General features: G+C 49.1%; 1 long non-coding RNA gene across 1 annotated transcript in view; it reads left to right on the top strand.

Moving 5' to 3' along the window:
- Nucleotides 1–586, top strand: part of LOC147997266 (uncharacterized) — an 18281-nt gene extending 17695 nt beyond the window's left edge. Inside the window, exon 3 of the long non-coding RNA XR_015648037.1 lies at nt 503–586. This is a non-coding gene — a long non-coding RNA (uncharacterized LOC147997266). The remainder of the gene's footprint in view (nt 1–502) is intronic.
- Nucleotides 587–25000: the final 24414 nt, after the last annotated feature.

Genomic DNA, 25000 nt, shown 5'->3' with positions numbered 1-25000 from the left:
AACGTCCTCCAATGATGGTTGTGCAGTGAAAGAAATGCGTGCCCGAGCTCGAGCTCGTGCGCAAACACACACACACACACACACACACACACACACACACACACACACACACACACACCACACGGGGGGGGCAATGGGGGGTGAGGAGGAGGAGGAGGAGGAGGAGGAGGAGGAGGAGGAGGAGGAGGAGGAGGAGGAGGAAAGCTTGGGTTGGGTGGTTTGAGGATTTGAAGGTTTAGCCCTGCAATGTTCCTTACAACTTAAAAACTTTGTGACACACAAAGCGATATTCATTTTCTCCTTCTACTTTTCACTCTGTAGACCAAGATGGCAGACTATATCAGCCTTTGTGGAATGTGACCTTGTATTGCTTTGCCCTACTCTGCTCTGCTCTGCTCTGCTCTGCTCAACTTAACAGACGTGTTTTTGCTTTTGTTTATGATTTTTGCTTGCTTGCTCGCTCGCTCCCATGACTTGACTGTGGTTTCCCTTTCTATTACAGCACGGTGACCAGACTGCCTTGGGGTAATCAGAAAGGAGGCCAGAAGCAGTCTTTTTTCTGACGCACTGAGACTACATACCAGCAGATTTGGAGGAAAAGATATCCCTCTCTCCCTCCCTCCCTCCCTCCCTCCCTCCCTCCCTCCCTCCCTCCCTCCCTCCCTCCTTGACCCATTTTCCCTCTTTCCCGATACACTCAATAAATTTAAAGTAAATCAATGAATCAAGTCTCTAGTAATTTATTTGTTGGGATTTATTTGTTGGAAATTATCCCTCCACACCTTCGCCCCTCCCCCCACCACTCGAGGATGTCTCCCTCGGGGGGGGGGGCGGGGGGGTTGGGTGGACTCGTGTAGGCATACCTCTCCTCCCTTGGCTTTCCGGTCCACTTCGCTCCAGCATACCTAACTCTTTGGAAATGGTAATAGAGTTCATGACACACCCTCACAGAGAGAGGAAGAGTCCGATCGTTCACTGATTCGCTCTCAGCCAGCCTCGCCCTGACAGCTCAGGCATGTCTAAATCCGAATGTGGGCAATATTTACATGACTTGACTTGGTGCTTCTAACTTTTTCTCTCTCTTTTTTTTTTTCTTCTTTAGTATTTTTTTCTTTACCCTACAAACAGCACACTGCAGCTGTCTTCGGACACACAGCAGATCGATCCCATAACAGAGGGTTGTGAGCCACCATGGGAATAGAACTCAGGACCTCTGGAAGAACACAGTCAGAACTCTTAACTGCTGACTCCATTATTTCCGATTAATGTTTAATGTTTATTTTATTTTATTTTATTTTATTTTATTTTATTTTCGGAGCTGGGGACCGAACCCAGGGCCTTGTGCTTCCTAGGCAAGCGCTCTACCACTGAGCTAAATCCCCAACCCCAATGTTTAATGTTTAAATAAATAAACCTTGTAAAGAAATTAAGCATCTTAAAACCATAGGCATGTGCATCCCCTCCTCATTCGTTCATTCCCTCGCTCATTCATTCATTCATTCAGACAGACAGACAGACAGACAGACAGACAGACAGACAGACAGACAGACAGCAACCAAAGTCTAGCCTTTAACAAAGCAAGAAAGCATACCCTGCGGGACGCACAGATGAATTCCTGAGGCTTACCCTGCAGAGCTTACATGAGGCTTAGTAAAGGACTGACCTGTCAACAGCTACCTACATACGTTGAAAAGTCTACCTGGTATTGACGGATGATGACAAACTGTATGTGTGATACAAAACTGTATGTGTGGTTCCCCTTATAACTCATCTCGAAGAGCCCAGCTGTTGGGGCTCGTTCTTTTGGGGGGAAATGGAGGCTTTTCATCTTTCCCAAAGCTCCTCCTAGATCCTTTCTGTCCATCTGTCCATCCGTCCGTCCGTCCGTCTGTCCGTCCGTCCGTCCATCAAATTCTACCCTAGGCCTGCCCTTAGGTTGGTGGTCGTCCATTGAGTGCTAGTGACTTCTGACTTGTCTCTGTCTTCCCCTCTGAGAACTGTATTTAGATCTGATGCAGGCACGCAGGCAGGCAGGCAGGCAGGCAGGCAGGCAGGCAGGCAGGCAGGCAGGCAGGCCCTCCCTCGTTTTGAAACAGACAGACAGACAGACAGACAGACCAAAGGGTCAATGACTGACTGCACTTAAAGGGGCTGTTGACTCCTCTTTGGAGTTACCGCTGTTTAAAACTTGCTTGATAAAATAAAGTCATCGAATCCAAACTACGCAAAGGGGACACTATAACAAATTACGACTGCTTGTGTATATAGAAAACAGGGTTTTTTCTTTCCCTTATTCCATTATGTATGTTTGCTTTTCTTCAAGAATAAAACCGGCTAGGTGGTGCCTCGGAGACTTTATTTTTTTTTCCCCCCAGGAGTCCCTTCGGGCCCTGCCAGCGGGAGCCTGGACCTCTGAGGCCAGAGAGGGTGTGCTGTATCCCCGGCTCGCTCCCTCCCTCCTGGGATCAATCTAAAAAATGGACAGTTTTGGACACAAGCTTAAGTAATGTTCAGCTCATTCATGCAAGAGAGGTGTAGGAAGGACAACACCCCCACCCCCACCCCCACCCCCACCCCTACCCCCACCCGACCAAATAATACCCTAACCAATAAAAACTAGCTCCTTACTCCTCCGCCTGAGGATTTCTGCGGTCTCATGGTTTGTTCTTGGTTGTTGTTGTTGTTGTTGTTGTTGTTTTGTTTTGTTTTGTTTTGTTTTGTGTTTTTCAGACTTTAAGACAAATGTAGGGGTTGGGGATTTAGCTCAGTGGTAGACCGCTTGCCTAGGAAGCACAAGGCCCCGGGTTCGGTCCTCAGCTCCGAAGAAAAAGGAAGAAAAAAACAAAAACAATAAGACAAATGCTTGTTGTGATTCTCATTTCATTTCAAGGCTGCTATTCTCTAAATCAGAAGGACTCCCTTACAATTCTTCATGGGTAAACTTGCTTTACATCCCTGACATCAACAACAAAAAGAATTCAGAAAGTGGTGATGGACCAATCTGTTTGGGTGTTTCTTGCCTGCTTGACCTTGACTCGCACAAGAGAGCATAGAGAATAAAATAAAGTAGGTGGATGGAGAGATGGCACCGTCGTTAAGAGCACTGATTGCTCTTACAGCGGTCCTGAGTTCAATACCCAGCCAACACATGGCGGCTTGCAACCATCTGTAATTGTCAATCATGCCCTCTTCTGGGGTGTCTGAAGACACCTACAGGGTACTCGAATAGACATAAAACAAACAAACAAACAAACAAACAAACAAATCTTTAACAATTAAAAACAAAAAGAATAAAATAAAGCGAAGGACCCGCCTTGGAGACCTGCCCGGTATTGCTCCAGAGTCTACTTTTTAAAACACAGAGATAGGGGTTGGGGTTTTAGCTCAGTGGTAGAGTCCTTGCCTAGCAAGCTCAAGGACCTGGGTTCAGTCCTCAGCTCTGGGGGAAGAAAAAAAATACACACACACACACACACACACACACACACACACACACACACACACACACATATAGATAGATAGATAGAGAGAGAGAGAGAGAGAGAGAGAGAGAGAGAGAGTTTGACAGCAATAAAAAACAAAACAAAACCACTTTAAAATACAGAGATGTAAGGATACTCAGAGGGCTCAGAGGAAGCAACCAAGTGTTTGTTATATGGGTGCCAACAATATGGTTCATCTCTTCTTCTCTTCCACGTGGCATGGTGGCCAAGGTGGTGGGGAAACCACACAGTGAAAGGAATTGAACTACAGCACACAAGCAAGTCTCCCTCCCAGACATGAATAAAACTGAAATTAGGCTAAATGTACAATGAAAGGAAGCCAGGTGTTCGTGCATGTCTTTATTTCCATCATTCAAGAGGCAGAGGTGTTTAGAACTGTGTCTCTGTGAGATAGAGGAAGGCAGGCAGGCAGGCAGGCAGGCAGGCAGGCAGGCAGGCAGGCAGGCAGGCAGGCCTGATCTAGGTACTGATTTCCAGGTCTATGTGCAGACACCCCTGACTCAAATAAAGGAGTGAAAAGGAAAAAAAAAATACAATTCACCTGGAAGGGTCAGCCAGCCATCAGATGCAGTGAACTAGAAAATTGGGATTCTCAACTGAGGCCTGTTCCCTCCCTCCCTCCCTCCCTCCCTCCCTCCCTCCCTCCCTCCCTCCCTCCCTCCCTTCCTTCCTTCCTTCCTGGCTTACAGACAGCCAGGTCCAAGCCCAAAAGAGTCCAGCAAGGAGCTTAGAGACTATGAGAGAGTGCACAGGTGTTCTAGGGAGGAATCAGCTCACCACCCAGCATCCCCATTTGGGTTCTTGTGCAATCGACACAGGGAGATTGACAATCTGGAATTTAGTGAGAAATCAAACAAGGGACACAGAATGCAAAATATTTATTTACACAGCAAGTGGGTCAGTTGGATTAGCAAGCTAGGACACCCACCCCCGACCCCATCCCAGCCCCCTACCACTGCCGGGTCTCCCTTCCTTGTTATCCCTTTCTCATGCCTCCCTCAATATGGGCACACAGGACCAGGAACATGTTTCTCTCAAAAACGCGTTTTCTGCTGTGAACTCAGTCTGGCAGAGAGTGAGTGGGTGAAGGATCCCTAAAGACCAGAGGGTTTATTAGAGGAAGGCTACCTCACAGTGTTCTTCACACCAGGAACAACAACAACAACAACAACAACAACAACAACAACAACAACAGCAGCAGCAACAGCAACAGCAACAGCAACAGCAACAGCAACAGCAACAGCAACAGCAACAATGAATCAACAAATGGTGGACAGGAGATGAGCAGGGATGCTGGGGGGATGGGAGGGAGGGTAGGGCTGGTGAATCTGCACCTCCCTGAAGGTCTGCCTGTGAAATACTGGTTGATATATGCCTAGTTGAGGACAATATTCCCCTCTCCTGTGGTTTTCAATGGGAGATGACTTCATTGCCAGAGACTATGGAATTGTTTCCATTTTCCCCTTCAAGAACTGTGTTTAGATCTGTTACAGACAGGCTCTGGGTTTTGAAACAAACAAACAAACAAACACACACACACACACACACACACACACACACACACAACGAGAGAGAGAGAGAGAGAGAGAGAGAGAGAGAGAGAGAATAGAGAAAAACAGAGACAGACACAAGAGAATTTGATCTCTCTCTCTCTCTCTCTCTCTCTCTCTCTCTCTCTCTCTCTCTCTCTCTTTCTCTCCCCCTCCCCCTTCCCCTAGTTTCTCAGACTGGGTTTCTCTGTATTCGTCTGTAGGGCGGGAAGGACTGAAACTCTCAGATTCACCTTTCTCTGCCTCCCTAGTGCTGCTTTGATGGTAGTTTGGGGAGATTGGGATAGGAAGTAAAAAAGCTTGAGTGCTGATATCAAAGCCTCCCCTCCCCCCCACATGCATGCATGCACACACACACACACACACACACACACCCCTACCTGTCTCCTTCACACAGTTATTAAAAACTTTTTAACTGTGATCTAGAAAGTGTCTAGATCATAGCTTCAGAGTCAGCACATCCTCTCCATACAGAAGACACTGACTGACTGACTGACTGACTGACTGACTGACTGACTGACGGACGGACGGACACACACACACACACACACACACACACACACACACACACACACAAATACATATTTATATATTTAAAATGATGCTTAAAAAAAACCCGTCTTCCTCTATAACGGAGGTTTAAAGGGAATCTGGCTGACAGCACGTTTTTGTGGTGTTTTAATTCCTTTTTTTTTTTTTAACCAAATAGGAGGGAGATCTGTTGTCCCTTTTATTAAAAGCCAAAGTATTAAGTGGCGAGCCGATGTTTCAACTTTCACCATTCTGTTCCTTTCACCAAAAAGAGGGGGTTCTTTGGCTTTTCCTTTCCTTTTTGAAACAAAACGAAAGGAGGAGCTCGACCAGTTGGCCTAGCTTCCCTGTTCCTTTTCCCTCTTCCATGGTATGCTCGATGAAATAAAGTAAACAAATGAAGTTTCTAGTTATGTATTTGTTTGGGAGACCCGAACTATCTCTCAAGAGAGAGTTGCGGGTGTTGGGGATTTAGCTCAGTGGTAGAGCGCTTGCCTAGCAAGCGCAAGGCCCTGGGTTCGGTCCCCAGCTACGGAAAAAGAAAAAAAAAAGAAAAAAAAAAGAAAGAAAGAAAGAAAGAAAGAAAGAAAGAGAGAAAAGAAAAAAAGAAAAGGAAAAAAAAAAGAGAGAGTTGCATCTCCCCGCCGCCCCCCCCCCACACAAGGCCTCCTCCCTGTATGTGGGGGGAGGGGGAGGGGTGGACAGGAGCTAGCTGAGAGGGGGTGGGGTGGGGCGGGGCTGGAGAATATGCAGGTCCCTGAAGGTCAGTCGGGGAAGTACTGCTGCTGCCCTAGCACGCTTCAGTGCCTCTTTAGAGTTTAGAGTTTTCTAAAGTTTTCTGCCTGAAATCAGCGAGTGATGATTTCACTGTGAAATGATGTCTGATCATCGCTCTCGCTGTCCTGTCAGGGCTCCGGCTCCTGGCAAAAGTCTGACTGAAGGAAACCTTAGTTAGACTCACACCCAGCTGTTTGGAAATGGTAATGGAGTTGATAGCACACCCTGGGGGAAAGAGGCAGACTCCCTTTTTGCTCACTCTCAATTCCCAGCCTCGCCCTGCCAGCTCGGGGATTTCTAAGTAAGGGTGAATCTGGACCATATATGTACAGGGTTTGGCGTTTCTGATTCATGTTTAATGTTTAGTTAAATAAAGCTTGTCAAGGGCTGGAGAGATGGCTCCGAGGTTAAGAGCACTCACCGCTCTGCTCTTCCAGAGGTCCTGAGTTCGATTCCACAGAAACCACATGGTGGCTCACAACCCTCTGCAAAGGGATATCCCATGCACTCTACTGCCCTGTGTATGTGAAAAGGGCTTTAGTGTACTCAATGTAAGTGAAAATAAATAAGTAAACCTTTAAAAGAATGAAACAAAATGAAGCTTGCAAAGAAATTGAGCATCTTAAAATGCCAGGCACGTTTATCCGCTCCTTTTATTTTATTTCGTGTGTGGATCACATAACCACAGAGGTGGTTCCCCTTTCCTTAACCTCGACAGCCCAACTGGGACAGAAGTGCAAACTATCATCTACCTATCTGGGAGTGGAGTGGTTGGATACAGGGAGATGGAGCATTTGCAGTTAGTAAAGTTCTGATGTCGGTTTTTATTTCCTTTCATTTTTGGATAGATATCGGGAGCCTTTTTTTTTTTAAGTTCAAATTTTGTTTTCTGTGCAACATTCTGATCATAGTTTCCCATCGCAAAGCTCTTTCCAGATCCTTCCTCCCCATCCACCACCCCGTACTAACCCAGGCCTGCCTTTAGATGTGGTTGATGCATACCCAGGTGAGTCTCCATTGGAGAAAGGACGATATTCCCATCTCCTATGACTGTCAATGGCCGATGACCTAAATGCCAGTGACTTCGGACTTGACTCCATTTTCCCCTCTGAGAACTGGGTTTGGATCTGTTGAACGCAGGCAGGCCCTCGGTTTTGAAACAAACAAACAAACAAACAAACAAACAAACAAGCAAACACACCAAAAAATATTTAAAGCAGGCAACAACTGCCTGCACGCCAAGAGACTGTTGACTCCTCTTTGGAGATAGTACGATGTGAAACTTGCTTAATACAGTAGAGTCCACACAACACAAAGGGAACACTTTAACAAATTATGAAGGAGAGAGGGGGGGGGTATGTTTATCTACCTCCTCTTGTTTCTCAGACTAGAGATTTCATCTTCCTCTGTCTCTCGAGTGCTGGTGGCTTTGCTGCTGGTTTGGGGGGGGGGGTTGGGATAGGGATAGGAAGAGAAAAGGCTTGAGTGCTGATTTTAAAGCTCTCTCTCTCTCTAAAGCTCTCTCTCTCTAAAGCTCTCTCTCTCTCTCCCCCCCTCCTTCTCTCTCTCTTTACACACACACACACACACACACACACACACACACACACACACACACACACACACACACACTGGAGAGGAAGACAGGAAGACCTATCTAGATGCAACGTGAAGAAGGCCTATGTCAGATGAGTTAATGGCTAGGGAACTGTTAGCTGGCTAGTCTGCCATTTTGTTGCAGTTGCTAGTATTATAAGGACACTTTCTCATTGGTTGTTTCTGCTGTTGCTGCCAGAATTCATTACATATTCTGTTAGGCTCTTCTGTGTGATAACACACTCAGAAACCGAACACTGTAGGAGTCAGTCTAACTGCTTTCTTTGTTGTCTAGTTACCCGCAATAATCTTGGACCTGAACTGAACACCCAGCAGCACTTCCCGCACCCACCCATGTATAAGCTTTTATAACCTGGACCACCAACACTAGAGCGACAGGGCAGACAGAGACTATTTGGAACCGGACTTCCATTTTGAGTTTTTGTTTGTGTTCTTGTTTTTTTCTCCTGTCCTGTCCTGTCCTGTCCTGTCCTGTCCTGTCCTGTCCTGTCCTGTCCTCTCTGTCTGTCTGTCTGTCTGTCTGTCTGTCTGTCTGTCTGTCTGTCTGTAAATCCACACATATAGTTCTTTCCACATCTTATATCTCAAAACAAATAATGCTTGCTGTGATCCTCATTTCATTCAAGGGTACTACTCTCTAGACCAGAGGAGCCCCCTTACAATTCTCCACAGGTAGTGATGACCGGAGTGTTCAGTGCGACTAAGCAGGAATTATATGGTTGCCGCCATTATGCTTGATCTTACCGAAGGTAGGGTTGCGGGGCATGGTTGCCACGATGGCGACCAGTAGACCGTGATTGAGGAGACGGAACAATAATTAACCTACAATTCTCCCTCTCTGTCAACTGTTTCTCTGTCACTCTCTGTCTCTCTTCCCTCCTTCCCTCCCCCGTCTCTCAGACCTGAATGAGCATTGGAACTAAAGTAAATGTACATGTGAAAAGAAGCCAGGTGTGGTGCTGCATGTCTTTGATTGCATCACTTGAGAGGTGAAGGTGGGTAGAACTCTGTGAGCAGGCTGCAGACCTGAACCAGGTACTGATTTCCAGGGCTTTTGTGCAAAGACCCCTGACTCAACTAAAGAAATGAGGAGGAAAATAAAGAAACAGATACAATTAACTTGGAATAAACCAAACAAACTAAGAAAAAGGAAAGGCAGTAATGGAGTGGCCTGGCTTACAGAGGAGGGGCAGACATTTATCTGCCATTGCCTCCTCGGTTGAACACACAAACACACGCATGGGGGAGGGGGGAGAGACAGAGACAGAGAGAGACAGAGAGACAGAGAGAGGAAGAGAGACAGAGACAGGGAGACAGAGAGAGAGACAGACACAGAGAGAGAGAGACAGACAGACAGAGACAGAGAGACACAGAAAATTCGATCCCTGTCTCTCTCTCTCTCTCTCTCTCTCTCTCTCTCTCTCTCTCTCATCACAAGCTGAGCTCAGGGACAGTGAGTTCCACACTCACTCAGAGAAAAACTCTGTCTCCCACACGCCTTCAAAATGATCCATTGTACTATTTTAGATTTATGTCTGAGGAGCCCCTCTCCCTCCGCCTCCTCCTGTTACGTTGTAGAAACGTTTAATCCCAAACAGGGCTTCTCTCCTACCCTGCCTTGATGATTCTGTTCCTGGATAAAAGATACACAAGCTTTATTATCTACAGGAAGCCTTAAATAGCACTAGAAGACCTGGGCAGGCAGATATCTACCCTCTAGGTTGTTAGTTTTGGGGGTTTTGTTTGTTTGTTTGTTTTTGTGTTTTTTGTTGTTGTTTTTAATTTTTTTAGATTTGTTTTTTATTTATCTGAGTATGCTGCAGTTATCTTCAGACACACCAGAAGAGATCAATCAGATCTCATTACAGATGGTTGTGAGCCACCATGTGGTTGCTGGCAATTGAACTCAGGACGTCTGGAAGAGCAGTCAGTGCTCTTAACCGCTGAGCCATCTCTCCAGCCCCTGTTGTTGTTTTTTGTTTTGGTCAAAAACCTGGATTCTCGGGGTTGGGGATTTAGCTCAGTGGTAGAGCGCTTGCCTAGCAAGCGCAAGGCCCTGGGAAGAGCAAGGTCCCCAGCTCCGGAAAAAAAGAAAAGAGGAAGAAAAAACAAACAAAACAAACAAAACAAAAAAAACCCTCTGGATTCTCAGGAGCTGTGTGGTGTGTCCTCTTATGTTCTGGTGCCCTCTTCTGGCATGCAGACATATAGGAATCAGAGAGAGCCCACATTTTTGTCCAGGAACAAACAAACTGCCAAACTGCCAAACAAACAACAAAGGATTGTAGGTTTTGACTGGCTCTGTAGGTTTCAGAGAAAGGCAGGGCAGACCTCTGTGAGTTTGGGACTAGACTACTCTACCGAGCAAGTTCCAGGGAGGGATTCCACAGGAGCACAGTGGACTGGACAAAATTTTGACTTTGTAATTTTATTTTTTGCCCAATTGGGATTTATGATTTGATTGTCACAAAACTTATACCTTTCATTTTATTTTATTTTCGGCCAAAATTTCATTTTCAGTTTCACTTCCGATTTAACTTTTAATTTCTTGTCGCGCTTATGTTCGGATCGAGTTAATTCTCTGGGGAGCTGTGCCCTTGCCACTGGTGCTGGCAGAAGGGGATCCCGAGATCTAGAGGTTCTGTGTGGTGGGCTGTGTGGCAGAGGAAAAAAATGAAATTAAGAACATATATAAATCTATGGATTTGTATAAGGAGAAACGTATGGTATGGTGGGAAGATGTAAGGGAGAGAAAAATAAAAAAAAAAGATAGATAGATAGATAGATAGATAGATAGATAGATAGATAGATAGATAGAGTGATTCATGCTCCCAGCCTCCTATGTACAGAGTTCCCCGAGGCGTTTTTACTCGCCAAATAAAGACTGCGGTGTTTCCCAACACACCATGTGAATGTCCGTGGCTGTCGAAATTATTTCATTTATGTTTTTCACGTTTGTCGTCCGTGTCACTTCAAAGGCCATTGTGACTTCAGTCTTGTTATTGATTCATATATGCTTTCTATTTCTTTTCATTTTTCAAAACCTTTTTGTCTAAATTGTATTTGTCATTCACCTTGATTTAAACATTTATTAAAGTCCAGTTTGCCATTTATTCGTATTTACTCGTACTTTATTATTATTTTATAAATTTATTCCATCATTTCGTTTCAGTCGTCTATATTTGCCCTTCCTCTCGTTCCCGCTTTTCTTTTTTTTTCTTTTTTCTTTTTTCTTTTTTCAGAGCTGGGGACTGAACCCAGGGCCTTGCATTTGCTAGGCAAGCACTCTACCACAGAGCTAAATCCCCAACCCCGTCGTTCCCACTTTATGTCTGTTAACATTTAATTGTTTTATCTCCCTTGTCCTTCTGTGTCCCTCGTCTTAATTTCTGCTTTATTGTTTTCTTTTTTTTTTTAATTTATTTATTTAACGCATGTGAGTACACTGTAGCTGTCTTCAGACACACCAGAAGAGGGCATCAGATCTCATTACAGATGGTTGTGAGCCACCATGTGGTTGCTGGGATTTGAACTCAGGACCTCTGGGAGAGCGGTCAGTGCTCTTAACCGCTGAGCCATCTCTCCATCCCATCTGTTTTATTGTTTACATCGCACTTACTCTGTTTTTATGGCGATCTATTAACTTTTTTCCATGTCAGTCGTCGGTATCTGTTGATCACCTTGATTTTTTTTTTTTTTCTTTTTTCTTTTTTTCGGAGCTGGGGACCGAACCCAGGGCCTTACTCTTGCTAGGCAAGCGCTCTACCACTGAGCTAAATCCCCAACCCCGATCACCTTGATTTTTGTTTTATTGTTTATTCACATTGACTCTTTATTCATTATTATTTTTAAGTAAAATAAAATAAATAAAATTTAAATATGGTAAAAATATTTGTTAAACAGATATTAAAAGGGAGGTCTACAGCAGATTTTTAAACTAACGGGCACACACACACACACACACACACACACACACACACACACACACACACACACACACAAATTTCTCCCAGAGGTCCTGAGTTCAATTACCAGCAACCACAAGGTGGCTGACAACCATCTGTAATGGGATCTGATGCTCTCTTCTGGTGTGTCTGAAAATAGCTACAGTGTACTCTTACGCATAAATAAAATAAATAAATCTTTAAAAAAAAAATAAAATATGAGGTTGGCTCTCTTTGCTCCTCTCTTTGCTCTTTTGCTCTTCCTCTCTTCCCCTCTTCCCCTTTGTCCCTTCTCTCCCCATTCCCCTCCCAAATTCTCTCCACGTGCTCATGACTGGCCTTTACTCTCTTCTTCTACCTTTCTTCTCTCATTAAACCTCTCCGTGGAGGGGGAGGGGTGTGTGTGTGAGTGGGGGGAGGGGGGAATGAGGTTGACCAGTCTTCCTGTGTAACAGAGGTTTAAAAGGAGGCTGGTCGACAAAACGTTTTTTTTGTGGTTTTTATTCTCTCTCTCTCTCTCTCTCTCTCTCTCTCTCTCTCTCTCTCTCTCTCTCTCTTTCTCTCTCTCTCTCTTAATCAACTCGGAAGTCGATCTGCTGTCCCTTTTATTAAAAGCCAAAGTATTAAGTGGCGAGCCGATGTTTCAACTTTCACCATTCTGTTCCTTTCACCAAAAAGAGGGGGTTCTTTGGCTTTTCCTTTCCTTTTTGAAACAAAACGAAAGGAGGAGCTCGACCAGTTGGCCTAGCTTCCCTGTTCCTTTTCCCTCTTCCACGGTATGCTCGATGAAATAAAGTAAATAAATGAAGTTTCTAGTTATGTATTTGTTTGGGAGACCCGAACTCTCTCTCAAGAGAGAGTTGCATCTTCCCGCTGCCGCCCCCCCCCCCCACACACACACAAGGCCTCCTCCCTGTATGTGGGGGGGAGGGGGAGGGGTGGACAGGAGCTAGCTGAGAGGGGGTGGGGTGGGGCGGGGCTGGAGAATATGCAGGTCCCTGAAGGTCAGTCGGGGAAGTACTGCCGCTGCCCTAGCACGCTTCAGTGCCTCTTTAGAGTTTAGAGTTTTCTAAAGTTTTCTGCCTGAAATCAGCGAGTGATGATTTCACTGTGAAATGATGTCTGATCATCGCTCTCGCTGTCCTGTCAGGGCTCCGGCTCCTGGCAAATGTCTGACTGAAGGAAACCTTAGTTAGACTCACACCCAGCTGTTTGGAAATGGTAATGGAGTTGATAGCACACCCTGGGGGAAAGAGGCAGACTCCCTTTTTGCTCACTCTCAATTCCCAGCCTCGCCCTGCCAGCTCGGGGATTTCTAAGTAAGGGTGAATCTGGACCATATATGTACAGGGTTTGGCGTTTCTGATTCATGTTTAATGTTTAGTTAAATAAAGCTTGTCAAGGGCTGGAGAGATGGCTCTCCACAGAGGTGGTTCCCCTTTTCTTAACCCAACTGGGACAGAAGTGCAAACTATCATCTACCTATCTGGGAGTGGAGTGGTTGGATACAGGGAGATGGAGCATTTGCAGTTAGTAAAGTTCTGCTGTCGGTTTTGTTTTGTTTTGTTTTGTTTTGTTTTGTTTTGTTTTGTTTTGTTTTGTTTCCTTTCATTTTTGGATAGATTTTTTGGATAGCCTTTTTTTTTTTTTCTTTTTAAATACAAATTTTGTTTTCTGTGCAACATTCTGATCATAGTTTCCCATCGCAAAGCTCTTTCCAGATCCTTCCTCCCCATCCACCACCCCGTACTAACCCAGGCCTGCCCTTAGATGTGGTTGATGCATACCCAGGTGAGTCTCCATTGGAGAAAGGACGATATTCCCATCTCCTATGACTGTCAATGGCCGATGACCTAAATGCCAGTGACTTCGGACTTGACTCCATTTTCCCCTCTGAGAACTGGGTTTGGATCTGTTGAACGCAGGCAGGCCCTCGGTTTTGAAACAAACAAACAAACAAACAAACAAACAAACAAACAAACACACCAAAAAATATTTAAAGCAGGCAACAACTGCCTGCACGCCAAGAGACTGTTGACTCCTCTTTGGAGATAGTACGATGTGAAACTTGCTTAATAAAGTAGAGTCCACACAACACAAAGGGAACACTTTAACAAATTATGAAGGAGAGAGGGGGGGGTATGTTTATCTACCTCCTCTTGTTTCTCAGACTAGAGATTTCATCTTCCTCTGTCTCTCGAGTGCTGGTGGCTTTGCTGCTGGTTTCGGGGGGGGGATTGGGATAGGGATAGGAAGAGAAAAGGCTTGAGTGCTGATTTTAAAGCTCTCTCTCTCTCTAAAGCTCTCTCTCTCTAAAGCTCTCTCTCTCTCTCTCCCCCCCTCCTTCTCTCTCTCTTTACACACACACACACACACACACACACACACACACACACACACACACACACACACTCACTTCCTAGGATGAAAGAAAAGAAATGAAAAGGAAGGCACCCATGGTGATGCATGACTTTGATCTCACTTTGGTCTCAGCACTGGAGAGGAAGATAGGAAGACCTATCTAGATGCAACGTGAAGAAGGCCTATGTCAGATGAGTTAATGGCTAGGGAACTGTTAGCTGGCTAGTCTGCCATTTTGTTGCAGTTGCTAATATTATAAGGACACTTTCTCATTGGTTGTTTCTGCTGTTGCTGCCAGAATTCATTACATATTCTGTTAGGCTCTTCTGTGTGATAACACACTCAGAAACCGAACACTGTTGAAGTCAGTCTAACTGCTTTCTTTGTTGTCTAGTTACCCGCAATAATCTTGGACCTGAACTGAACACCCAGCAGCACTTCCCGCACCCACCCATGTATAAGCTTTTATAACCTGGACCACCAACACTAGAGCGACAGGGCAGACAGAGACTATTTGGAACCGGACTTCCATTTTGAGTTTTTGTTTGTGTTCTTGTTTTTTTCTCCTGTCCTGTCCTGTCCTGTCCTGTCCTGTCCTGTCCTATCCTGTCCTCTCTGTCTGTATGTATGTCTGTCTGTCTGTCTGTCTGTCTGTCTGTCTGTCTGTCTGTCTGTCTGTAAATCCACACATATAGTTCTTTCCACATCTTATATCTCAAAACAAATAATGCTTGCTGTGATCCTCATTTCATTCAAGGGTACTACTCTCTAGACCAGAGGAGCCCCCTTACAATTCTCCACAGGTAGTGATGACCGGAGTGTTCAGTGCGACTAAGCAGGAATTATATGGTTGCCGCCATTATGCTTGATCTTACCGAAGGTAGGGTTGCGGGGCATGGTTGCCACGATGGCGACCAGTAGACCGTGATTGAGGAGACGGAACAATAATTAACCTACAATTCTCCCTCTCTGTCAACTGTTTCTCTGTCACTCTCTGTCTCTCTTCCCTCCTTCCCTCCCCCGTCTCTCAGACCTGAATGAGCATTGGAACTAAAGTAAATGTACATGTGAAAAGAAGCCAGGTGTGGTGCTGCATGTCTTTGATTGCATCACTTGAGAGGTGAAGGTGGGTAGAACTCTGTGAGCAGGCTGCAGACCTGATCCAGGTACTGATTTCCAGGGCTTTTGTGCAAAGACCCCTGACTCAACTAAAGAAATGAGGAGGAAAATAAAGAAACAGATACAATTAACTTGGAATAAACCAAACAAACTAAGAAAAAGGAAAGGCAGTAATGGAGTGGCCTGGCTTACAGAGGAGGGGCAGACATTTATCTGCCATTGCCTCCTCTGTTGAACACACAAACACAGGCGCCGAGAGAGCGAGAGAGCGAGAGAGCGAGAGAGCGAGAGAGCGAGAGAGCGAGAGAGCGAGAGAGCGAGAGAGCGAGAGAGAGAGAGAGAGAGAGAGAGAGAGAGAGAGAGAGAGAGAGATCTGTTAATCTGTTTGTCTCCCTCCCCTAGTTTTTCAGACAGGGTTTCTTTATGAAAAGAAAGAAACTGGTAGCTGTAGGCTGGTAGCTGCTGGCTGTTAAAGGTCTAGGTAAAACAATGTGATGGCCTAAGAGGAAAATAAAGAAACAGATACAATTAACTGTTAAGGCCTAGATGCCGTGTGAATGAGGCCTACATCAGATTGGTTAAGATAACTGTCACCTGGCTAGCCTGCCATTTTAATATTGCAAGGACGCCTTCTCATAGGTTGTTTCTGCTGTCACTGCCAGAGTTCATTACATATTCTGTTAGGTTCTGTATGACACACACTCAGAAACCAAACATTGTAGAATCCAGTGTGTCCTTGAGTGCGTGTCTACAATGCGTGCGTGCGTGCGTGCGTGCGTGCGTCTGTGCATGCGTGTGTCCATGGCCATGCTAGAGCCCACCCCAGATTTGTGTTTCAGAGATCTTTACTTATTTATTTTTCCTGCCTTGGCTTGTGTAGGCACTAAGTCACCACACTTCCCGAAAAACAAAATGAAACAAAACAAAACAAAATCCACCAACAAATGGACCAAACCCAAACCCCAAGCCAAACAAACAAATATTCCTGCCTGCCTGTCTGTCTATCAGGGCTACAACAGAGAGAAGTGGAATCTTGAATGAACAAAACTAGAATACCTAAGTCTGCCTGTTTCCCCTCTTCCCACCCTCCCCTGCCCCCCAGCCCATCCCCTAGAGCTGGTCTAGCATGTTCTCTGACCCTGGGGGTGCGGTGAACCGGCCTGCTTTGCTAAACTCTGTAGTGTATAAACTTGGTAACTCTAGAAAGCAGGAGCTGAAAATGTGCAGATAAGGTGGTGGTCGAGCTGTGTGTGTGTTGGTGTGGGAGGGAGACTGCTTCGGTAACTGCTGCTTTTCAATGTCCGGCTGAAACTCTGTGCTTATGATGTATCTTTTGGTTTATTCGATTTTACTTACTGTCTATTGGGTTTGCATTTGATTTTTATTGATTTTATTGATATTTATGTTTAACTATTTTGACCTGGCTAAATGACTGACTGACTGACTGACTGACTAAGTCTACCTGGCATACAGGAGGAATTCAAGGACGAACGATTGTTTAAGTATGACAAAAATAAGTAAGTAAGTAAGTAAGTAAGTAAGTAAGTAAGTAAGTAAGGGGGTTGGGGATTTAGCTCAGTGGTAGAGCGCTTGCCTAGCAAGTGCAAGGCCCTGGGTTCTGTCCCCAGCTCCGAAAAAAAAGAAAGAAAAAAAAGTAAGTAAGTAAGTAAGTAAGTAAGTAAGTAAATAAATAAATAAATAAATAAATAAATAAATACGATCATTTAGAAGTAATATAGGCAGAAGGAGAACATGTGGCTGTGGATGGTCTGAGGCTTCTGGCTGCTTTTGGGTGCCTCTTCACCTTTCTGCACGTGCAAACTGAGTTTAATTAAGTTCTGTTTCCCTAGAGGCTGGGAAAGGGAGAAACAGAAGTGACCTGGAACATCAGGGCTAATGGCCGGCTGCCTCCATCTTGGTGAGGTCAGGTGTCAGCCAAGCTGGCTGACAACCATCCACAGTTGAATCCAAAGTGCCCAAATGGGACACTATAACAAATCATGTATACAGATTTGTGTATATAGAAAACATTTTTCCTTTCTCTTCTTTTCTTTTCTTGAGAAATTCAGCTGGTCCTGATGTCTTTCCCTCGGTGTGTCCCTCTGTCATCTCTCTCTCTCTGTCTCTTTGTCTTACTGTCTCTGTCTGTCTCTGTCTGTCTCTGTCTCTGTCTCTCTCTCTGTGTGTGTGTGTGTGTGTGTGTGTGTGTGTGTGTGTGTGTGTGTGTGTTCCTTAATCTCAGCAGCACTACTCATCCAATCGATTTTTCCTCTCCCCTTGTCTCCTTCACATGGCTATTACCCCACCTTAAACAGCACTAGAAGAGCCTGGCAGGCAGATATCTACCCTCTATGCTGTCAGAATTTTTTTTTTTTTTTTTAAAGTCAAAACCTGGATTCTCAGGAGCCATGTGGTGTGTCCTCCTAGGTTCTGGTGCCCTCTTCTGGCATGCAGACATATAGTCAGCAGAGAGAGCTGTGTGGGTGGCCGAGGCAGGCAGAGTGGACCTCTGTGAGCTTGAGGCTAGATAAGTCTACGGAGCAAGTTCCATGACTGCCTGGGCTATACCAAAAGAAACGTACCTTGAGGCAAAACAAAACAAAGCAGAAAAGGTTCTGCTTTTATTTTACAGACATGTGTTCTCTCTAGTCCTATTGACTATAGAAGTTTGATCATGAAGTCACATTGATTTTTATTACAGAGTTTATTTGTGTGTGTGTGTGTGAGAGAGAGAGAGAGAGAGAGAGAGAGAGAGTTTTTTCTTTAATCTTCAAACATATTTTTTATTGTTTATTTATTTTATGAGCACACTGTCACTGTCTTCAACACACAAGGAGAGGATTCCATTACAGATGGTTGTGAGCCACCATGTGGTTGCTGGGATTTGAACTAAGGATCTCTGGAAGAGCAGTCAGTGCTCTTCACCGCTGAGCCGTCTCTCCAGCCCTGAAACAATATCTTGAATAAACAATAACAAAAACACTAAAACTAAGTCTGCCAGTTTTCCTCTTTCTTTCTCTCTCTCTCTCTCTCTCTCTCTCTCTCTCTCTCCCTCCCTCCCTCCCTCCCTTCCTTCTTTCTTCCTTTCTTTCTTTTTCTTCAGATAGGATTTCTTAGTGAATGATATTTATGTTGATATAAATTTTTTACGTACTTTTGACTGGCTAACTAACTAGCTAAGTCTGCCTGTCCTAAAGAAGGAGTTCCCCTGCCACAACTAAATACGTGCATAGAAAAAAAAATATATAATTATTAACTTGGGATGAAACTAATGTAACAAGCAAGCAAACAAACGCACAAGCAAACAAAGTAGGGATGGTGGTGCTGGGTGCCTGGTATATGGGAGATGGGAGACCTGTGGTCTAGAGCGTCCAGAGCTCTGGCCTCCATACTCTGGACTGCATTCTCTCTAGCAATCTTCCCAAAGTGGCTGTATTTAACCATGTTTTTATTTTTTAAATTGGCTCTCTCTCTCTCTCTGTCTCTCTGTCTCTCTGTCTCTGTCTCTCTCTCTTTCTCCCTCCCTCCCTCCCTCCCTCCCTCCCTCCCTCCCCCCACCACACACACAGAGGCACGTGTGAACAAGGGAATGCAAATGCACAAAATAAGTATGTTTTGATCAGAGTGAAAACAAATCACGGGAATTTTAACCATTCCACCATCATTCCACCATTCTTTTAATTTACTCTCTGTGTTTAGTCTTCCAAAGAGGGTGGCAGGTGTGTGGTTTGGTGAGTGCCGGCTGGCGGTGGCAGCGAGGAACAGAGAACAACAACAACCCCCCTCCCCCCCATCGGGATCGGTGGAGGGTTTTAAAAATGAGTGAGCCATTTAAAAATGGTGTGGAACTGAGGTCGCCGCCACCCTCCCCTCACGACGGAGTTTGGACGCTCCCTTTTCCTAACTGTGCCTGTTCCTTGCTAATTGTTAACCGATTCGAGAGTGCATGTCCTTTCACTTAGAGGTGGCCTGTTTTCACCGCTCCGTCCTACTTTCCTTTTCTGGGTGCCTGAGGGGGTTGGCCCCGAGTCCATCCCGCGTTCACTGTGTTCCGGCGGGACAACCGGGACCGTTTGTGCCATTCGGGAGAAGTGGTGGGTACCTGCCCCGTTGTGCGTGGGTGAGTGTCCCCCTGAGCTAGGGAGGTCACTCCGGAGAGACGGAATGAGTGTGTGTGGCGGCGGCGGCGCGTGACAGTCTGTATTGGTTTGCTTGATCGAGATCGCTGTCGGGCGACACCTAGTGGCGACAAGTTTCCGCAACGCTCCTGTCCCCCGGTTGGTGACAAAGGACGGGGAAGTGCCTGTGGTGAGCCGGCCAGGGTGAGAGGGTGACAGGCAAGCAGGCGGGTGCGCGACGGAGACGCCGTCCTGTCTGGGGACCATCTCTAGCTAGGAGGTTGTACCTGGAGAACTTCAGGGGAGGAGGGTGGCTGTACGACCTATTGGGACACAAGGAGGGGTTGGTGGCAGCTGGATGAGGTCGACCAGAAGGCTTGGGCCCCGTCCCGGATTTTTTTTTTTTTTTTCCAATTTTTTTTTTTTTAATTTTTTATTTTATTTTATTTTATTTTTTTTTTATTTCTTCCCTCCTCTCCGGTCCCAGCCAGCGGGACCATAGACACTTTTGAGGCCGAGAGGGTGCTGTGTCCCCGGCCTCCGAGCCGAGGTGGCCCGGCTAGGGGGCGCCACGGAGTTTTTTTTTTTTTTTTCTTTTCCAGGAGTCCCTTCGGTCCCAGCCAGCGGGACCATAGACACTTTTGAGGCCGAGAGGGTGCTGTGTCCCCGGCCTCCGAGCCGAGGTGGCCCGGCTAGGTGGCGCCACGGATTTTTTTCTTTTTCTTTTCCAGGAGTCCCTTCGGTCCCTGATAGCGGGAGCCTGGACCTCTGAGGCCGAGAGGGTGCTGTGTCCCCGGCCTCCGAGCCGAGGTGGCCCGGCTAGGGGGCGCCACGGAGTTTTTTTTTTTTTTTTTTTCTTTTCCAGGAGTCCCTTCGGTCCCAGCCAGCGGGACCATAGACACTTTTGAGGCCGAGAGGGTGCTGTGTCCCCGGCCTCCGAGCCGAGGTGGCCCGGCTAGGTGGCGCCACGGATTTTTTTTTTTTCTTTTCCAGGAGTCCCTTCGGTCCCTGATAGCGGGAGCCTGGACCTCTGAGGCCGAGAGGGTGCTGTGTCCCCGGCCTCCGAGCCGAGGTGGCCCGGCTAGGGGGCGCCACGGAGTTTTTTTTTTTTTTTTCTTTTCCAGGAGTCCCTTCGGTCCCTGATAGCGGGAGCCTGGACCTCTGAGGCCGAGAGGGTGCTGTGTCCCCGGCCTCCGAGCCGAGGTGGCCCGGCTAGGGGGCGCCACGGAGTTTTTTTTTTTTTTCTTTTTCTTTTCCAGGAGTCCCTTCGGTCCCTGATAGCGGGAGCCTGGACCTCTGAGGCCGAGAGGGTGCTGTGTCCCCGGCCTCCGAGCCGAGGTGGCCCGGCTAGGGGGCGCCACGGAGTTTTTTTTTTTTTTTCTTTTTCTTTTCCAGGAGTCCCTTCGGTCCCTGATAGCGGGAGCCTGGACCTCTGAGGCCGAGAGGGTGCTGTGTCCCCGGCCTCCGAGCCGAGGTGGCCCGGCTAGGGGGCGCCACGGAGTTTTTTTTTTTTTTTTTTTCTTTTCCAGGAGTCCCTTCGGTCCCAGCCAGCGGGACCATAGACACTTTTGAGGCCGAGAGGGTGCTGTGTCCCCGGCCTCCGAGCCGAGGTGGCCCGGCTAGGTGGCGCCACGGATTTTTTTTTTTTTCTTTTCCAGGAGTCCCTTCGGTCCCTGATAGCGGGAGCCTGGACCTCTGAGGCCGAGAGGGTGCTGTGTCCCCGGCCTCCGAGCCGAGGTGTCCCGGCTAGGGGGCGCCTCCGAGACTTTATTTTTTCCAGGATCCTCCCCGGTCCCTGCCAGCGGGAGCATGGACTTCTGAGGCCGAGGGGAAGCTGTGTTCCAGGCTATCTACCATGGCCTCCTCGGTCTGTGAGCACTCAGGGTTCTAAGGTCGACCAGTTGTTCCTTTGCGGTCCGGTTCTCTTTCTACATGGGGACCTCTTGGGGACACGTCACCGAACATGACTTCCAGACGTTCCGTGTGGCCTGTCATGTTTATCCCTGTGTCTTTTACACTTTTCATCTTTGCTATCTGTCCTTATTGTACCTGGAGATATATGCTGACACGCTGTCCTTTTGACTCTTTTTGTCATTAAAGGACGTTGGAAGAGGCTTGCACCAAGGCTGTTTGCTTGTCCAGCCCTAGCTCTTTTCTTCTGCGCATGGGCCTCTTCGATGCTTGAAGCTTAGCGTCCCCCCATGAGTACGCGCTTCCTGCTTTCCCGTGCTTGCTTGCCTGTGCTCTGTGGGGCAGCTTTATGACAACCGTCCCGCGTGTCAGGCGTTCCCGATTTCCCCGTGGTGGTTGTCGTCCGTTACCGGTAGGAGTCGTTGGTGCCGAGTGCGACTGGAAGGGTTTTCCCGTTTGGTGCTAGTGACCCCCTGGCGTGCTCCTCTGCGGCCGACCGGTTTTTTTATTTGTTTTTTTTTTTTTGTTTTTTGTTTTTTTTTTTTTTTGTTTTTTGGAAGGAGTTCCCGAACCTCCGCTGCTTGGTGGTGTGTCCCTTTCTTTCCTGCTGTGTGCCTCCCGAGTTGCACCTTTTCTCCTTCGAAGGGGATTTTATTTTTTTATTTTTATTTTTTATTTTTTATTTTTATTTTTTTTTGAAGGAGTTCCCGAACCTCCGCTGCCCGTTGAGTCCCGTTCTTCCACGCCACGTGCCTCCCGAGTGCAACGCTTCCTTTTTTTTCTCGCCCTCGAGAAGGGTAAATTTTTTTTTTTGTGTGTGTGGCAGTGTTAGCGACTTCTTCCCGTGCTCTCTCTCGCTCTTCTCGCTCGTATTCCCGTCCAGTGCGTTGTTAGAAAGCTCTCACGCCCGTTGTTCCCGATGCATGGCGTGTCTCGCTCCCGTTGGATCGATGTGGTGCTGCCGCGTTCTCTTCGGGCCGGGGCCTAAGCCGCGCCAGGCGAGGGACGGACATTCATGGCGAATGGTCATTCAGCGCGAATGGCGACCGCTCTTCTCGTTCTGCCAGCGGGCCCCTCGTCTCTCCTCCCCATTCCTTTGCAGGGTGGTGTGTGGAAGTCAGGGGTGCGGCTGTCCGGCACGAGCGCTGACCCGCGCACACTTGTTGCTGTGGTTCGCGGTGTCCCTGTGGACGTGTCGGGGGCGCTTGCCCCCACGCCGTTCACTGCTTCGCGGCCCTCTTCCCCCGTGCCGGGGGAAGGTGGTAGACCCGCTGCGGTGCATACCCTTCCCGAATGGTGTGTGCACGCGCCCTGCTTCGTGTGAGCCTTGCGGTGCTCCTGGAGCGTTCCGGGCTTTGACCACCAAGGTGCCCGCTTCTGAGTTGGCGGTGGCGCTTCCCGCTCCCCGGCGTGCCTCCTGTGCTCCATGGTGCTTGTGCCTTTACGCTTTCCCTTGTCCTAGTTGCCGGCTTTCTGCACGGTGACAGAAAGGGGGGGGGTCGAGGAGTTGAGTGTGCGGTTAAAAGGCTCCTTCCGTTGGGTGAGCGCCCACCCCGTGCCTATGTTTTTGGTGCCTTCACCCGCGGGCCCTGCGCGGTTAGGGTGGTGCTGAGCGATCGCGGCTGGCCCTTTTTAAAGACCGGACTCCCTCAAGTCAAGGCTCCTCCTTTGTGTGCGCCTTGAAGAGGCCTGGCTCTCGGCGGGGACCTGTCGCAGGTCCCCCCGGTCCGCGAATGCTCAAGAAGACCCCGGAGAAAGAGACCTTTGCCGATACCGCAGACCCCCCACCAGCTGGCGCGTGGTCCTTCCCGTTCTGTCCCGCGCCTGTTGCTCGTTTCCCGTTGCGTGCACGGAGCCCTTGGCTGCTCGTCGGTGTTGGGTTCGTCCCGCCCTCAGTGAGGAATTTGCCTTCTCTAGCTATCTTCGGAAAGGGCTTTACGATCTCCGAGGGGCTTCTCCCGGATGGTCCCCTCGGCTGCCCGCCCTGACCTCAGCCTTCTGCGCGCAGCGTTTGCTCTCTCGCCTACCGCGACCCGCGCCTCCCCGCTCCGAGTACGAGGAGGGATCACGCGGGACGGGGCTCTGTCGACCTGCCGCTGTGCGGAGCTTGTGGGGGAGATTGGGTTTCTGGTGGCAGGTGGCGGGGAAGGGCCGTGCACACGCCCGCGTGCGCGGTACCCCCCTCACCGCGAGGGGTCGTCGCGGGACGGGTGGGTTTGGAAGGGCGGCGGTGGGCTCCCGGTCCCACCCGCCTCCGTTTCCCCCCGTGCCCTCCGTCGCGTGTGCGTCCCTCCCACGCGCGTCCACGTCCCGGCCACTCTCGCGGCGAGGTCGTGTCGCGTGTGGTGCGTGCCGCGTGCTCTCGGGCGTCTGCGGTTGCCGCCTCGTCCCCCCCTTCCACGGCAGCGTTCCCACGGCCGGTGGAGATCGCGGGAGCCGTCCTACCCCCCCTTCCCCCTCCGCGGGGCTCTTGAGGGTCCGTGAACCGCGGGGTTGGCCTCGCTCTCGGGGGCGGACTTCTTATTTGGGGGAACCGGCGGTCGGCCGCGTCCGGCGCGTCGTCGGACGTTGGGACCCGCTGCCACGCGGGGGTCTTCGTCGGTTGGCGTCGGCGTCTGCCTCGGTTCTCTCTCGCGTCGGCTGGCGTCTCCTCGGGCTCCCGGGGGTTGTCCGTTGGTTTCGGGTCGGCTCGGTGCCGCGGGCGTGGCGGGACTGCTCCGGGTTGGGTGCAGTGTGATTCCCGCCGGCTTGGCTCGCGTGCCCGGTCGCCGCCCGAGCGGCCTCCCGGTCCCTTGTGAGGCGTCTCCCGCGGGGGGTGCCGCTGCGGCCCGCCCTGCCGTCGACGGTCCTCGTTCTGTCGGTTCGCTCCCCCTCCCCGCCCGCCGGCGTTCCTTTCTCTCTCGCTCCTCGTCTGGCCGACCCGCGGCCGTGCTGCCGGGCCCCTCCTCACGGGGGGGCAGCCGGGCGCGCACGGGTCCCGGGGCGGTCGCGGGGTGCCTGGGGGGAAGGGCCGCCCGGCGGGCGGGAGGAAGTTGCGGTTTGAAGGGCGTCCCGGCCGCCGCGGCCGTGGCGGCGCGTCTCGCCTGGTCTCTTGGAGGCGTGTGCGGGGGGAAAGACGCCCCGCGAGGCGTAGAGGAGAAAGAGGCTTTAGTGGCTGTCGCCCACGCCGGTCCGTGGGGCCTGTTGGCTGAGGGTGCGTCTGCGCGGGGGCCCGTCCGGCCCCGCCGTCCTCTGGGAAGGCGTGCGTCGGGGGAAAGCTGCCGGGGTGCCAAGGTGGGCGCCTGGGCGTTGAGTCGAACCCGTGTGCGCGTCCCGGTGTGGCGGTGGGGGCTCCGGTCGGTGTCTCTCCCCCTCGCTGCCCCGAGGCCCGGCCTCCCTTCCGACGCGGGCTCGGCCCCCCTCTCTCCCCCCTCGCGGGGTCAGAGTCGCTCGTCGACCTCCTCCCCTCCTCCTCCACCTGTCCGCGCGAGGGCGTTGCCGCCGCGTGTCAGGCGTTGGGCCCGTCCTCATCCTCCGCTTCTCGCCCGGGGTCGGCCGCCGTCCGGTCTCCCGCCGCTCCCCGTTGGCGT

The sequence above is a fragment of the Rattus norvegicus genome, unplaced genomic scaffold, assembly GCF_021556685.1.
Source record: "Rattus norvegicus strain SHRSP/BbbUtx unplaced genomic scaffold, alternate assembly SHRSP_T2T unassigned-0000201, whole genome shotgun sequence".
Lineage (NCBI taxonomy): Eukaryota > Metazoa > Chordata > Mammalia > Rodentia > Muridae > Rattus > Rattus norvegicus.
This window is presented reverse-complemented; position numbering and strand designations above follow the sequence as displayed.